The 14,381-nt window shown below is 41.9% G+C and overlaps 1 long non-coding RNA gene across 1 annotated transcript in view; it reads left to right on the plus strand.

The window, feature by feature from the left end:
* The first annotated feature begins 1,663 nt into the window (after positions 1-1,663).
* Positions 1,664-14,381, plus strand: part of LOC125104941 (uncharacterized) — a 32,360-nt gene continuing 19,642 nt past the window's right edge. Inside the window, exon 1 of the long non-coding RNA XR_007128767.1 lies at positions 1,664-1,817. This is a non-coding gene — a long non-coding RNA (uncharacterized LOC125104941). The remainder of the gene's footprint in view (positions 1,818-14,381) is intronic.

Here is a 14,381-nt window from a genome sequence, read left to right on the forward strand (position 1 = left end):
TCTCACTATGATTTCTCTAGGGGTGGGATTTCCTTATCTCTCTTCTGGGGCCCTCGTGGCCCAGTTCAATCTGAAACCCTTCTTAGGGTTATTCTAGTAAATGTGTCTTTATTATTTTTCAATTATTTACTCCTCTCTGTTTTTTTCCCCCCTTTCCAGAGTTTCACCTATTTTTTCTGTCTAACCATGTTTTCTATTGGCTATACTTTTTTTCCCGTGGGTGGAATAACATCCTCCTGAAGACATTCACCTCCTAATCCCCAGAATAGGTGACTTATGTTACATTACTTGGCAGAGGGGAGTTAAAGCTGCAGATGGAATTTAGATGACTAATCACCTGACCTTGAAATAGGGAGATTATCCTGGATTATCCAGGTAGGGCCAACATAAAAATATGGGCCCCTAAATGTTAAAGAAGAAAGCAGGAGAGTTGTGTTGGTGTGTTGAGATGAAGACAGACTCAGCCATGCTGACATGCAATATGGAGGAAGGGCCACAAGCCCAGGAACAGGGGGGTGGAAGGGGGGGAGTGGAGGTGGGAGTAGGGGTGGGGGTTGGGGAAGGGGCCTAGAGTCCGGAAAAGGCAAAACAATGGATTCTATCCTAGCATCTCTAGCCAGGATTGTAGCTCTGCCCTCATCTTGATTTTAGCCTAGTGAGATTTGTTTTGGACTTTTAAACTTCTGGAACTGTAAGCTAACGAATTTGTATTGTTTTAAGACACCCTAAGTTTGTGACAATTTGTGATAGTAGCAAACTAACACACTTAAAAAAAAAAAAACAAAAAAACTAAGGGCACCTGGGTGGCTCAGTTGGTTAAGCAACTGCCTTTGGCTCAGGTCATGATCTGGGAGTCCAGGGATCGAGTCCCACATTGGGCTCCCACCTCCATGGGGAGTCTGCTTCTCCCTCTGAACTTCTCCCTTGTCATGCTCTCTCTTACTCTCTCTCTCAAATAAATAAATAAAATCTTTAAAAAAAAAACTAATACACTTAAAAATTATTTTTCTTGTTTCTTTTTCTTTCTTAGGGAAACCATTCTTAAAATTTATTATGTATAAAATTTTAAATAAGCTCTAAACCCAAAGTGGGGGGGCTTGAACTCATGACCCCAAGATCAAGAGTCTCGCACTCTACCAAATGAACCAGCCAGGAGCCCCTCTTATTTCTTTATCTACCATTTGTTGGCTTGATTGTATTTTACTTATTCCAGTTCTTTTTTCTTATGGATGGTTTGCCAGATCTATCTCCCATTTTTGTAATTTTGGCAGTTAACCATAGCGTGTTCACCTTTTTTGCCATGTTGTATATGTGCTTGGTGTCAGAGTTCAATCACCGTACAAGTTTTGTTATGAAAAATAGCAGTTCTTTAGGGACACCTGGGTGGCTCGGTTGGTTAAGTGTCTGCCTTTGGCTGGGGTCATGATCCCAGCGTCCTGGCATCAAGTCCCACATGGGGATCCTTGCTCAGGGGGTGCCTGCTTCTGCCTCTGCCTGCTGTTCTCCCTGCTTGTGCTTGCCCTCTTGATCTCTCTTTCTCTCTCTGACAAATAAGTAAAATCTTAAAAAAAAAAAAAAAAAAGCAGTCTCGTCCTTCCTCCCCCTACCATTTCCTCCTCACCAGCGGAAACCACTTTCACTCCCGTAGCTGATTCTTCTCGTATATACTTCTTTATCTCTGAATGTACTGCTCCTTCTTGGTTTTTCAGTTTTGGTCATCATCTGTTGACTTTCCACTGGAGAGGAGGAAGATGGGACACTTCCATCAGCGCATGTACACAAACATCCGTTTTCCAGTCCTCCCAAGCCAATAGGAGGTAAGAGAAGGAAAAGGATAAACTTTGGTATGTTCACAAAGCTGTGGAGATGAACGAGGCATAGTCTAAGGATGAGAGGAGAAACACACTTCAGAGAACAACAGAGTGACATTCTTTTTTTTTTTTTTTTAATTAGATTCTAAACCAAGTAAAACAAAACCACCCATTGTTCAGGAACCCATCTATGCGAGAAAAACCATTTTTTAAAAAGCAAAGAATGATAAACACAAATTTCAGGATGGTGGCTACCCTTCCCTGGGGGTGCTGGGGGATGGGAAAAGCAAGGAGGCGGCAGAGTTGTTGGCTGATGGGTTTTTGGGGAGTTCATTATGTAAACAGGAGCACACCGCATGTATTAGTGCAAGTCTAAGTGAATGGAATGAGAGAACGTGTGTGAGCTACGCAGTGTGAGCGTGTCCTCAGCTCTTGGAAAAGTGTTCACAGCAGCGCTGTGCTTCATGGCAACAATTCTGGAACATTTCATCAAATTACATTGTTTTGTAAATAGTTTCCGCTCCTCCATTTTCCCAGTTTTCTCTGTGCAGGCTAATTATTGGACCACTGGATCTCCTGGATGGATCCCCTATTTTGTATCTTCTGTCTCTTTATCTCTTGCTCTCTCTGCTGGAAGATTTCTTCTCTTGAATTTCCGACTCTCTGCTCCCACTGTTATGTTTTTAATTTCCAGAAGCTTAGTTTTGATTCCCCAAGTGTTCCTTTTCTATAGGATCTTTTCTTGTTTAGTTTTGAGTGGATTCATTTTTACCTGTCTTAAGGATTTCTTTTTTTATCCTTGGTGTCTTGAAATATCACACTGGGTCTAGGTGTAGGTCATTTTTTTTCTTTCCCTCTTGATTGGTCTATCTTTCTGCTCCAGGCTTCATGTTTCAAGTGTGTCCATTCTGACTTTGAGTTTGTTTTTTAATTTTTATTTTATTTTATTTTATTTTATTTTATTTTATTTTATTTTTAAGATTTTATTTATTTTATTTGACAGACAGAGATTACAAGTAGGCAGAGAGGCAGGCAGAGAGAGAAAGGAGGAAGCAGGCTCCCTGCTGAACAGAGAGTCCAATGCGGGGCTCGATCCCAGGACCCTGGGATCACGACCTGAGCCGAAGGCAGAGGCTTTAACCCACTGAGCCGCCCAGGTGCCCCTTATTTTATTTTTTTAAAGATTTTATTTATTTATTTGACAGACAGAGACCACAAGTAGGCAGAGATGCAGGCAGAGAGAGAGGAGGAAGCAGGCTCCCTTCTGAGCAGAGAGCCCGATGCTGGGTGCCATCCCAGGACCCTGAGATCATGACCTGAGCTGAAGGCAGAGGCTTTAACCCACTGAACCACCCAGGCGCCCCAAGTTTGTTTTTTTAGTATCCAATTTGACTTTTTGCCAAAATCTTTAATTATTATTATTCTTGAATACCAACTTCTCTTTTATCTATCTGAGCTTACTACATGTGAGTAATCTAACCTCTTATTGTTTCTTCTGCTTATTGGGTTTGGGATCTCTGTTTCAAGGTGTTAATTCTCAAGGTTTTTTTTTATTCTTGGTTGTGTGATTGTCTTTGTGTTCAAGTGCTACTATTAGCTTCTACAGAAGACTCTGGCAATGGGCTACAAATAGGTGTTCTTCACTTCTTACTTCCTAACAGAACCCTGATTGTAATGGGGGCAGTCATATGCCCAACCAGCTCAAGTGACAGATCCTGATTGTATTAAATCAGTTCTAATTCCAGTGCCTCTTTTTCCTAGCCTTCTCTGCAGTTAAGTCTGGCATGTAACAAACTTCTAGCCAATGAGAAAAAAGTGGAAACATACTGAGAAATTTCTGGGAAATCTTTTTACTTTATTGTAAAAGGAACACTTATATGAGGAAAAGTCAATGGTACTGCCTCTTTTCCTTTCTTCCTTCCTTTGACATGGATGTAATGCCTGGAGCAGCCATTATGTGACCATGAGGCTATACACTAATGATGTTGAAGTGCAGAGTATGAAATTAATTTGTGGATAGTTTTAATTGGGTCAAACCTGACAAACCTAAGACCACCTCTAGACATCCTATAGTGTGATTTAATGAAATGTTTTGTTTTTGTTTTTGTTTTTTGCTTGAGCACTATTAGTCATACTTGTCATTACTTGTTTAAGGATTTCTGAGAATTGTGGCCAGTGTGTGAACATTGTAACTGTTTCCCACATCCTGAATCCAGGGATTATGGTGGAGGAATGGAAGACTCCACTGGGTGAGGCGAACCAGGAGCTTGCCTTTGACCAAAGTAGCTCCTTGCTCCTATGTGTTGATGGCCTTTCCAGGCACTGACATTATTTTTAATCTCATGTGCTCTCATATGACTGACTGCAGGCGGGTGCCTCTCTTGTCCTCATCTTGACATAATCAGGGGAGGAAAACAGAAAGCCAGTGTCCTGTTCCGACTGAAATGCTTCAACAAACCACCTTCAAGTAGCCAGACAGCTGTCTTTCTGCTTCCCGTATCTGCCATTTCTGAGCTTAGAACCTCTCAGCTGCTCTTGACTTCTGTGAGCCGTCTTCTCTTGCATGTGGTTTCTACTGTGGTTTCCTCCTTCAGTCTAGCCTCATTCTCCTTCTGTCTTTTAAGAGTTCCTGATCACTTCTGGTCTGCTGAGAGCCCTTATCACCATAGTGGGTACATATACACGCACAAGCATGCACTTTTGTCCGCCCACCTCACGCTCGATCCGATGGATACGACTATTTTCACACCCACAAAATAGCCAAACTTCTAAATATCTAAACCCTCTTCTAAGAATCTTTTTGAAGAAATAGCAGAAGTGTAGTCAGGGTTTTATACTCCAAGTTTTTCTTTCCGGCAGCATTAATAAGATGAAGAGGATTAGTATCTCAGAAAGTATTAGAATCTTTCCAAGAACATGACTTTCTTTCTGCTTGATTAGAAGCATCTACCTGCCTAGGGGTAGAAGAGGAGGTGTGGGAAGGAGAAATATTAAAGTTGACAATAATTCGTCATTTCTAAGACTTACATTTCTTTGAAATTGGGTGTGTCCCGTAATCGATGTTGGCTGACAGTAGCTGTTGGCTTGGCAACAGTCATGACACGGTTGTCATTGTCGGCATATATGCAAACGTGGTCTGAAAACCTTCTATTAACACCTTCTGTAAGGCTTTTAAAAGGTTGGGGTGGGGCAGCATGAAGACTTCCAAGATGGGTGTCAGCAGTTCGGAATAAAATTCCAGAGGCAGTGGCAGATCTCTTACTTAGTCTCTGGGTTAAGAGATCCTTCGTCGACAGCGCTCTCGATGCGCAGACAACTCTGAGTTGGAAAGGGATTCAGAAGAATCCTCTGCATCAGTCTCTTCTGCAAAGAAGTCTTAGGAACACTTTCCAATTTATTTCATTTCTATTTTCCTTTTTACCGATGCAGAGGGGTGATATATGATAAAAACGTATGTCTAAATGAGCCCAAAAAGAGCTTTTTCAGTAAGTATACACCAAAATTCTAAACTGTAAGAAAGCATCGCTCATAACTTAATTCGCAGCTTGTTTTTCTTTCTTGGGAGTACCTAAAATAACAGTGCGTCTTACAACCCATGGCATTCATTGCAGTGAAATGCAAAATTACAGAAAGAATGAAGAGAGAAAGAAGGAATTAATACCCAGCTTCTGACATTCAGAATAGAATTATGCAGCACATTAGCCTTGCAAAATGGGTGTCTGTCTTAAAAGATCTAAATTATTTCCTTTTGATCCAAGGTACCCCCACTGCCCCCTCCCTCCTTCAGCATTTCAACAGCGGAGCTCAGAGAACTTAGCCTGTGGGGTCCTCCCTAAGTGGAGGAGATAATCCTTCGAGCTCCGGAAGGCAGGCCGGGAGGCTTGATCTACGCGGCAGGGATGGAGGCAGAGCCCAGCGGAAGCCCGCCTGTGTCAGGCCCAGGGAAAAGCAGGAAGATGAAAGCAATGGAGGAAGGGGTGGAGGGAGGAGAGCACATCGGGCAGAATGAGATGGGAGATAGAGAAGTCAGTAACTTCTGACACCCACGATGGGGGGTGAGGGAGCTTTGCCTCTCTTCCTGCTTGGAGCCCCTAGAAGAGGTCACCTCTGAGAAAGCCCTGTAACTAGTCCAGGCACAGTCCCAGGTGGAGGGGCTCTGGGTCTGTCTCCCCCAGCCTCTGTTCTGCCCCCACATGGGGTCCAGGAGTAGCTAAGAGGGAGCCGTGATTTGCTGGAGGGGATCACTGTGATGTGGCATCATCCGACCCTCAGAAGGGACCTGAGGAAACCCACGCCCAAGGAACCCCCAGCCTCCCTCCCACCCCTGCCCCTGGGATCCCAGAAGCCACACTCCTTCACCTGCTTCCCGGCCTCCATCTTGGCAATAGTGGGAGATTGGCCATTTTTCTTAGAGAGGCTGAACTTCCCATATAAGGATTATTGACTAGGAAGAATATTTGAAAAGAACCCTTTTTCTCCTGAGACTACCCAGAGAACAGGACATGTGGGAGACCAGTAAAAATGAAAGAGCTCCATTTTTGTCTTCATTTCCCAGATATAGTTGAATTTCAAGACCCTGTTACATTTATAAAAGTGAAAGCTGGAAACAATTTTGATGTCTTGCTATAGGAGGATGGTTTAGCTGGTCATTATACGAGCATCGAATGTAACTTTACATGGTCATCAAACTGATCTTTATGCACTATTTTAATGATACGATAATTGGGAATCAGAAGTAAATGTGTATATACTGAAAGTCCTCAGTTAGATATAAAAAACAGATCAGAGGAAATTCACTAAAATGTTTAAGAGTGGTTACTCTGAAAAGAGAAGTATGGGTAATTTTAATTCTTTATCCTTCACCATAGTTTCCGGATTTTCTACAATGAGTATGTCGAGCCGAAAAAAATAATAGCATTGAAAAACAAAATCTTATATAGCAAATGTCACAAATGGGTTTCTGAAGCCCTTTGCTCTTCTCAAACATAACTACCTGTGACAGGATGTAGGCAACTTGGCTGAGGAAGCGATTGTGGGAAATGATCCCTTTTTCCCTGTTCCCTAATACCCAGCCCAAGTATGACAGTTTCAGGGAAAAACTGGCAGGTTATTTGTATAACACTAGCCTTCAAAACAGAAATACAGCAGGACAGTCTCCAGGACTGTCCCCACACTCTCCCACCCAACACTACCCATTTCTTGATGAACACGTCAGTGATGAATTTCCCATTCACACCATCTCCAGGCTGGCAGCTCTCAGAGGACCCCTGAGTCTGGCATTCTAATCCCCAGCAATAATTTACTTCTCCGTAAGGACCTAAGACAAAGAAAGATGTACATACGAACAAAATGTGACCAGATGAAGAGAGCCTGTCTGTTTCATCAGGCAGAACAGTGTCCAGCAGTCAGCAGGGGAGCAGGGGAGTGTGGCCAGGGGCCCCTGAAAGGACACTCAGCCAAACCACTCAAGGCCTATCCTGCCTCTCTGCTCTGTTAGGTTCCCTTACAGGCAGCATGACAACTTCAAATATGAGGACATTGATTTTCTAAAAGTCAGCATCTTGCAAATAGCACCAAGGATAAAAACACCAAATACCACGTGGGGAGTCTCCAACTCCACATCCTCCCTGGGCAGACCTATGCCCAGTGGGGGGACTTTTAGTCTAGGGAAGAAGCAACTTTAATCCCTTTCTTGAAACAGGCAAGTTTCAGGTGCTCTGGGCACACCTGGGTGAGCAGCAGCAGACCGTCATTTGGAAAAGGACCCTCTTTAGCATTCTGGAATGTGAGTCTGGCAATAAATGGGAATCCCCTTAATGATACCTTGCTTCCAGGGTTGGAGGACAGCTACTGTCACTCATACTGTGCCTCAGCATGGAGATGCCTGCTGGACAGAGAGAGACCTGCTTGGGAGCTCAGCGCTACCACACCCTAAGCTTTGAAGGTCAAGTTTCACCCCAGGGGCTCTAATCTGTCTGGAATAGATCATACCCCTAGGAAAATTGGTGTCGGAGGAAAAATTCAAGGTCAAATGGAGAAGAGTGACAAAGGGAAACTTGCCTTATTGGTTATTGGAATATCTCCTTGAACTACAAAAATCAAAATGGTGTGATACTACGCGGACAGTTCCGTGGGTCATAATAAAAAGCCAAGAGATATTTGCAAGTATAGGAAAAAAAGAAAAGAAAGAAAAAACGGAAAGGACAAAGGTGGCATTGCAAATAGGGATGTATTTAGCTCTGAGTGTAATGACAGACGGGGGAGGGGAGGGATATCAGGAGCTGCTACCGATGGATGAAAATCGGTTCATATTTAGTAACTGTGAACGCCGTAGCTCACATATTGGTAAGTGTACTCTTTAATCCCCACCTCCTATTTCCCCCACCCCGCACCCACCTCTCTTTTGGTAGCCATCAGTTTGTTCTCTATTACTCTCTAGCTCCATCCACGTTATTGCAAATGGCAAGATTTCATTCTTTTCTGTGGCTGAGTGATGGTCCATTGTGTATACACACCACATCTTCCTTCTCCATCCATCAGTCAGTGGACACGGGCTGCTTCCATAGATCAGCTATCGTAGATAATGCTGCAATAAACATAAGGGTGCCTGTAGCCCTCTGAATTAGGATTTTCATGGGGCGCCTGGGTGGCTCAGTGGGTTAAAGCCTCTGCCTTCGGCTCAGGTCATAATCCCGGAGTCCTGGGATTGAGTACGGCGGCATCATCATCATCATCATCATCATCATCATCATCATCGGGCTCTCTGCTCAGCAGGGAGCCTGCTCCCCAACCCCCGCCTGCCTCTCTCTGCCTGCTTGTGATCTCTGTCAAATAAATAAAGAAAATCTTTTAAAAAAAGAATTAGGATTTTCATATGTTTTGGGTAAATACCTAATAGTGCAATTCCTGGATCATAAGATAGTTCTGCTTTTGAGGACCCTCCACGCTGTTCTCCAGAGCCACTGCCCCAGTTTGCGTTCCCACCAGCAGTGCACGAGGCTCCCCTTTCTCCACATCCTCGCCCACACCTGTTGTCTCTTGTGTTGTTGGTTTTAGCCCTTCTGACAGGTGCAAGGTGATATCTCCTTGTGGTTTTGATTTGCATTTCCCTGAGGATGAGTGATACCGAGCATCTTTTCATCTGTCTGTTGGCCATCTTCATGTCATATTTGGAGGAGTGACTATTCATGTCTTCTGCCCACTTTTTTAAATATAATTTTTTATTTTTTATTAACACACAATGTATTATTAGCCCCAGGGGTACAGGTCTGTGAATCACCAGGTTTACACACTTCACAGCACTCACCATAGCACATACCTTCCCCAATGTCCATAACCCCACCACCCTCTCCCTCCCTGCCTTCCCCTGGTTACCCTCAGAGTTTCTTATGGTTTGTCTCCCTCCTGATCCCGTCTTGTTTCATTTATTCTTTTCCTACCCTCCAAACCCCCCATGTTGCCTCTCAAATTCCTCATATCAGGGAGATCATATGATAATTGTCTTTCTCTGATTGACTTATTTTGCTCAGCATAATACCCTCTAGTTCCATCTACATCGTTGCAAATGGCAAGATCTCATTTCTTCTGATGGCTGTGTAGTATTCCATTGTGTATATATACCACATCTTCTTTATCCATTCATCTGTGGATGGACATCTAGGTTCTTTCCATAGTTTGGCTATTGTGGACATTGCTGCTATAAACATTTGGGTGCACGTGCCCCTTCAGATCACTACGTTTGTATCTTTAGGGTAAATACCCAGTAGTTCTGCCCATTTTTATATTAGGTTATTTGTTTTTTGGATATTGAGCGTTTTTTTTTTTAAAGATTTTATTTATTTATTTGACAGACAGAGAGAGAGACAGCGAGTGCACAAGCAGAGGGGAGGAGCAGAGGGAGAGGGAGAAACAGGGTCGCCTCTGAGCAGGGAGCCCTACATGGCTTCCATCCCTAAGCCGAAGGCAGACACTTAACTGACTGAGCCACTCAGGTGCCCCAAGTGGTATTGAGTTTTATAAGTTCTTTATATATTTTGGATACTACCCTTTTAATTATCTTCCCCATTCAGTATGTTGCCTTTTAGTTTTGTTGATTGTTTCCTTTACTGTGAGAAACATTTCATTTTGATGTGGTCCCTATAGTTTATTTTTAGTTTTTTGGGGGAGGGCAGTTTATGTTTAAATAATCTCTACACCCAGTGTGGAGCTTGAACTTATAACCCTGAGATTAAGAGTCCCGTGCTCTACTGACTGAGCCAGCCAGGCACCTCAGTTTGTCTTGGCTTCTGTTTCCTTTGCCTTAGGAGACATATTTAGAAAGAATTTTCTATGGCTCATGCCAAAGAAGCTATTGCATGTGCTCTCTTCTAGAATGTTTATGGTTTCAGGTCTCACATTTAGGTCTTTAATCCATTTTGAGTTTATTTCTGTGTGTGGTGTAAGAAAGTGGTCCAGTTTCATTCTTTGTCTGGAGCTGTCCAGTTTTCCCAGCACCATTTGTTGAAGAGACTGTCTTTTTCCCATTGAATATTCTCGCTTCCTTTGTTGAATATTAAATTGACTGTATAATTGTGAATTTACTTTGGGGTTATGTTCTAGTCTGTTACTCCATGTGTCTATTTTTATGCCCGTACCATCCAGTTTTGATGACTACAGCTTTGTAATACAACTGGGAGTCTGGAACTGTGATGCCCCAGCTTTGCTTCTTTTTCAAGGTTGCTTTGGCTACTAGGGGTCTTTCGCAGTTCCATACACATTTTAGGATTGTTTGTTCTAGCTCTGTGAAAAATGCTTTTGGTATTTTGATAAGGATTGCATTAAATGTGTAGATTGCTTTGGGTCATTTCGACATTTTAACAGTATTTGTTCTTCCAGGGCATCTGGTTGGCTCAGTTGGTAGAGTATATGACTCTTGATCTTGGAGTTGTGAGTTCAAGCTCCACATTGGGTGTAGAGATGACTTAAAAATAAAATCTTAAAAAAATTTTTTGTTCTTCTAAGCCATGAGCATGGAATGTCTTTCCATTTCTTTGTGTCATCTTGAATTTCTTTCATCAGTGTTTTATAGTTTTCCAAGTACAGGTCTTTCACATCTCTGGTTAAGTTTATTCCTAAGTATTTTATTTGTTTTTTGGTGCAACGGTAAATGGCATTTTCTTAGTTTCACTTTTTGCTGCTTCATTCTTCATGTATAGGAATAAACAGATTTCTGTACATTGATTTTATGTCCTGCAACTTTACTGAATTCATTTATCAGTTCTAATAGTTGTTTGGTGGAATATTTAGGGTTTTCTATGTATAATAGCATGTCATCTGCAAATAGTGACAGTTTTACTTCTTTCTTACCCATTTGGAGGCCTTTTATGTCTTTATGTCATCTGATTGCTGTGGTCAGAACTTCCAGTAATATATTGAATAAAAGTGATAAGAATGCACACCGTTGTCTTAATCCTGACTTTAGGGGTAAAGCTCTCAGCTTTTCATCATTGAGTATTTTGTTGGCTGTGGAGTTTTCGTATATGGCCTTTATCGTGTTGCGATATATTCTCTCTAGACCTATTTGCAGAGGGTTTTTATCACGAGTGGTTGTTGTACTGTGTCAAGTGCTTTTTCTGCATCTATTTAAATGATCATATGGTTCTTATCCTACTTCTTATTGATGTGACATATCACATTGGTTGTTTTGCAAATATTAAATCACCTTTGCATCCTGGAAATAAATCCCACTTGATCGTGTAGAATGATTTTCTCAATATATTGTTGGATTCAGTTTGCTAATATTTTGTTGAGGATTCAGCATCATATTCTTGTTCTCTTTTTCTGTAGTGTTTTTGTCTGTTTTTGGTGTCAGGGTAGTGCTGGCTTCATAGAATGAATTTGAAGCTTTACTTCCTCTTGTATTTTTTTGAGTAGTTTGAGAAAAATGGGTATTAACTCTTCTTTAATGTTTGGTAGAATTGGAGCGCCTGGATGGTTCAGTTGGTTAAGTGTCTGACTCTTGACTTTGGCTCAAGTCATGATCTTGGGGTCCTGGGATCGAGCCCCATGGAGGTCTCCCTGCTCAGTGGAGTCTGCTTGAGGATTCTCTCTCTTCCTCTCCCTCTGCCCCCCTCCTCTCTCACATAAGTGTGTGCGCTCTTTCTCTCTCTCTCTTTTTTAAAGATTTTATTTATTTACTTGACAGACAGAGATCACAAGTAGGCAAGAGGCAGGCAGAGAGAGAGGGGGAGGCCGGCTCCCGGCTGAGCAGAGAGCCCGATGTGGGGCTCGATCCCAGGACCCTGGGATCATGACCTGAGCTGAAGGCAGAGGCTTTAACCCACGGAGCCACCCAGGCGCCTCTGCGCTCTCTCTCTTAAACAAGTAAATACATTTTATTTATTTCAGAGGATGCATAGAGGAAAGGGGAGAGAATCTTAAGCAGACTCCATGCTCAGCCCAACGAGGGGCTCAATCCCACAACCCTGATATCATGACCTGAGCTAAAACCAAGAATGGGACGCTCAACCAACTGGACGCTCAGCCACCCAGGAGTCCCTTACATAAATAAATCTTTAAAAATAAATAAATGAATGTTCAGTAGAATTTGCCTGTGAAGCCACCTGGTCCTGGGCTTTTGTTATTTGGGAGGTTTTTTTTTTTTTTTTTAAAGATTTTATTTATTTGACAGAGAGAAATCACAAGTAGGCAGAGAGGCAGGCAGAGAGAGAGGAGGAAGCAGGCTCCCCGCTGAGCAGAAAGCCCGATGTGGGGCTCGAACCCAGGACCTGGGATCATGACCTGAGCCGAAGGCAGCGGCTTAACCCACTGAGCCACCCAGGCGCCCCTGGGAGTTTATTGATTACTGAATCAATTTCATTGCTGGTGATTGATGTGTTCAAATCTCTTTCTTCCTCCTTTGGTTTTCATAGGTTATATGTTTCTAAAAATTAATCCATTTCTTCTAAGTTGTCTAATTTGTTAGAATATCATTTCATAATATTCTGTTAAAATTGTTTGTACTTCAGGGTGCCTGGATGGCTCAGTGCGTTAAAGCCTCTGCCTTCAGCTCAGGTCATGATCCCAGGGTCCTGGGATCGAGCCCCACATCGGGCTCTCTGCTCAGCAGGAAGCCTGGTTCCCTCTCTCTCTCTCTGCCTGCCTCTCTCGCCTACTTGTGATCTCTGTCTGCCAAATAAATAAATAAATCTTTAAAAAAATTGTTTGTATTTCTGTGATATTGGTTATTTCTCCTCTTTCATTAGTAATTTTGTTTATTTGGGTTCCCCCCCCCCTTTTTAAATGTATCTTGCTAGAGATGTCTCAATTTTATTATTTTTTTCCTTTTTAAAATTTAAATTCTAGTTAGTTAATTCTAGTTAGTTAATATATAGTGTAATATTAGTTGCAGGAGTAGAATTTTATTAATTTTTTCAAAGAATAAGCTTCTGGTTTTATTGATCTGTTCTATTGTTTTCTTTGTTGTTGTTTTAGTTCTTATATCAATTGTTTTCTGCTCTAATCTTTATTATTTCCTTCCTTTGCTGGGTTTGGGTTTTTGTTTGTTGTTCTCTTTCTAGCTCCTTTAGGTGTAAGTTGGCTTGTTTATTTGAGATTCTTCTTGCTTCTTAAGGTTGGCCTGTGTTGCTATAAACTTCCCCCTTAGAACCACTTTTGTTTCATCCCAAAGGTTTCAGACTGTTGTGTTTTCATTTTCATTTGTCTTCATGTAGTTTTTTATTTCTTCTTTGGTTTCTTGGTTGATGCATTCATTTTTTAAATAAAGATTTTATTTATTTATTTGGCAGAGAGAGACACACAGAGAGAGGGAATGCAAGTAGGGGGAGTGGGAGAGGGATCAGCAGGCTTCCCGCTGAGTAGGGAGCCTGATGTGGGGCTTGATCCCAGGACCCCCGGATCATGACCTGAGCCGAAGGCAGCTGCTTAACGACTGAGCCACCCAGGTGCCCAATCCATTCATTGTTTAATAGCATGTTATTTAACCTCCATGTATTTGGGCTTTTTCTAGATTTTTTTCTTGTGGTTGATTTCTAGTTTCATAGCATTGTGGTCAGAAAAGATACATGGTATTACTTCAGTTTTTTTGAATTTGTGGAGACTTGTTTCAGTGCTTAATATGTGATCTATTCTGGAGGACGTTCCATGTGCACTTGAAAAGAATGTATATTCTGCTGTTTTAAGATGGAATTTTCTGAATACGTCTGTTAAATCCATCTGTTCCAGTGTGTCGTTCAAAGCCATTGTTTTCTTGTTGATTTTCTGTTTGGATGATCTGTTCATTGATGTGAGTGGGGTGGAAAAGTCCCCTACTATTATTATATTACTATTGATTGGTTCCTTTATGTTTGTTATTAACTGTTTATGGGTTTGGGTGTTCCCATGTTGGGTGCACAAGTATTTACAATTGTTATATCTTCTTGTTGGATTGTCCCCTTAATTATTATATAGTGTCCTTCCTTGTTCTTGTTACAGTCCTAGTTTTTTTTTTTTTTAAGATTTTATTTATTTATTTGACAGAGAAAAAGAGATCACAAGTAGGCAGAGAGGCAGGCAGAAAGAGAGGGGGAAGCA

Source organism: Lutra lutra, chromosome 7, assembly GCF_902655055.1.
Source record: "Lutra lutra chromosome 7, mLutLut1.2, whole genome shotgun sequence".
In the NCBI taxonomy this organism is placed as follows: domain Eukaryota; kingdom Metazoa; phylum Chordata; class Mammalia; order Carnivora; family Mustelidae; genus Lutra; species Lutra lutra.